Source organism: Sapajus apella, unplaced genomic scaffold, assembly GCF_009761245.1.
Source record: "Sapajus apella isolate SASKATOON/1434 unplaced genomic scaffold, GSC_monkey_1.0 scaffold1246, whole genome shotgun sequence".
Lineage (NCBI taxonomy): Eukaryota > Metazoa > Chordata > Mammalia > Primates > Cebidae > Sapajus > Sapajus apella.
Genome location: NW_022438172.1, coordinates 13662 through 16592, shown reverse-complemented (window position 1 = coordinate 16592; position 2931 = coordinate 13662). Strand labels below are relative to the sequence as shown.

General features: G+C 40.0%; 1 pseudogene; it reads left to right on the top strand.

The window, feature by feature from the left end:
• The first annotated feature begins 1950 nt into the window (after positions 1-1950).
• On the top strand, positions 1951-2533 carry LOC116546708 (annotated as a pseudogene).
• The last annotated feature ends 398 nt before the right edge of the window (positions 2534-2931 follow it).

Genomic DNA, 2931 nt, shown 5'->3' with positions numbered 1-2931 from the left:
CTCTGGCAAAAACCTTATAAGCCAGATGAAAGTGGGGCCTATTTTCAGCATCCTTAAAGAAATTTCAACCAAGAATTTCATATCATACCAATCTAAGCCTCATAAGTGACAAAGAAATACAATCTTTTCCAGAAAAACACTAAGGGAGTTCATTACCACTACACCAGCCTCACAAGAGATTCTTAGGGGGTTCTAAATATGGAAAAGAAAGAATAATACCTACTACCGCAAAAACACACTTAAGTACATAGCCCATAGACCCTATAACACAACTAGACAATCAAGAGTACAAAGCAACCAGCTAAAAACATCATGGCAGAATCAAAATCTCACATATAAATCCTAACCTTGAATTCAATGGTCTAAATATCTCATTTAAAAGGCACAGAGTGGCAAGTTGAATTAAAAAAAAAAAGCCAATAAAAACCAACAGTCTGCTATCTTCAAAAGACACATCTCACATGTAATGACACCCACAGCCTCTGAATAAAGGGATTGACAAAGATCCATCAAGCAAATAAAATGCAAAAAACAAGGGATCATTATTCTTAAAGAGACTTTAATCAAACAACAGCCAAAAAAGGACAAAGAAGGCATTACACAATGATAAAGGACTCAATTTGCCAAGAAGACATCCCTATCCTAAATATATACCCACCCAACACTGGAGCACCCAGATACAAAAACAACCAAGTACTTCTAGACCTACCAAAAGACGCAGTCACACAGTAACAGTGGGGAGCTTCAAAACCTCACTGGCAGTGTTAAGACAAATCACCAAGACAAAAAACTAACAAAGAAATTCTGAGCTGAAATTTAACACGAGTCACTGGACCTAACCGACATCTACAGAATACTCCACCAAACAACCACCAAATATACTTTTTTCTCATCCGCACAAAGAACATACTCGGAGATCAACAACATGCTTGGCCATAAGGCAAGTCGTAACAGATTTTTTTTAAAAATGAAATCACATGACACCATACTCTTGGACCATCGTGCAATAAAAATAGAAATGAATACCAAGGAGATCTCTGCAAACCACACAATTACGTGGAAATCAAACAACTGGCTCCTAAATAACTTTGAGAAAGAAAGAATTTATGGCAGAAATAAATATATTATTTGTAATAAGCAAAAAGAAACATCATACCAAAACTTCTGGGATACAGCAAAAGCAACATAAGAGGAAGGCTTATAGCACAAAACAAATAGGTCGAAGAGTTAGACAGATCTTTAACAATCTGACACTGTGCCAAGAGGAACTAAACAACAAGAACAAAATAACCCCAAAGCTGGCAGCAGAAAAGAAATAACTAAAATCAGAGTATGACTGAGAAAAATTGAGACCCAAAAATCCGTACAAAGGATCAATGAAAGCAAAAATTGGCTTTTTGAAGGGATAAACGATGCTAACACACCACTAGCTAAATTTAAAAAAACAGAGAACATCTAAATAAGCACAATCAGAAATGACAAAGATGACATCACAACCAATTCCACAGAAATACAAAAGATCCTTAGAGACTATAATGAACACCACTGTATACACACAACCAGAATATCTAGAAAAAATGGATAAATCCCTGGAAACACACAACTTACAAAGATTGAACCCGAAGGAAACTGAAATCATGAACAGACAAATAACAAGTTCTGAAACTGAATCAGTAATTTAAAAAAAAAAACAAAACAACCTACTAACCAAAAACAGATTCAAATCAGAATGACTTAGAGCCACTTTCTACCAGACACACAAAGAAGAGCTGTTAACAAACCTGCTGAAACTATTCCAAAATATCGAGATGCTTCTCTCCAACTCATTGTATAATGCCAGCAGCATCTTGATACTAAAAGCCAGCAAAGACACAACAAAGAAAGTTCTAGTGGCTTGAGGTATCGGCGGGAGCGGCCGGGTGTCGGGAGGAACCGTTACGGGGACTGAAGCTGTCGATTAAGCCTGACCAAGACGACAACCTCCCAAAAGCACCGAGACTTCGTGGCAGAGCCCATGGGGGAAAAGCCAGCGGGGAGCCTGGCCGGGACTGGTGAAGTCCTGGGCAAGAAGCTGGAGGAAAGGGGCTTTGACAAGGCCTGTGTTGTCCTTGGCCAGTTTTCGGTGCTAAAGAAAGAGGAAGACCTCTTCTGGGAATGGCTGAAGGACACTGTGGCGCCAACGCCAAGCAGTCCCGGGACTGCTCTGGATGCTTTTGAGTGGTGCGACCCTTCTTGTGTTGCTCTCTGGGAAGCTCTCAAGCCCCAGCCCTCAGCCGAGTAGGGACTCCTCCCCTGTCCGCTACAAGGGAAAGGAGTGCCATTGCCGTACTCACCCCCGGAGTACTGCGGGGTCTTTGGGAGTGTCTTCCCCTATCCATTTCAACGTTTTTGGATTCTCGCTCTTGCATGCCTCCCTCTTCCTTTTTCCGGTGCCAGTTCCCTGATGACAGGTACTGGCTTTCCTTAACGGATTCCGGGTCCTATCCCTCACCCCCACCCCAACTTTCAGTCCGTTTGATACCATCTGGCTCCTTTTTTAGCAGAACAGTCACTGTCCTTGTAAAGTTTTGTAGATCAATAAAGTCAGTGGCTTTCACGGAAAAAAAAAAAAAAAAAAAAAACTACAGCCCAATATTTCCTATGAATGTAGACACAAATGTCTCAACAAAATATTAGCAAATGAAATCCAGCAACACATCAAAAATTTACTTCACCACAATCAAGTCGGGTTTTTTCTTGTGATGCGAGGTTGGTTCAAAGTACACAAATCAATAAATGTGTGTTCACCACAAAAACAGAATGGAAAAAGAAAAACCATATGATCATCACAAAAGATGCAAAAAAGCTTTCAATAACATCCATAATCCCTTCAAGAAAAAAAATCAACAAATTAGGCATCAAAAAAATAGACCTCCAAATAATAAGGGCCAC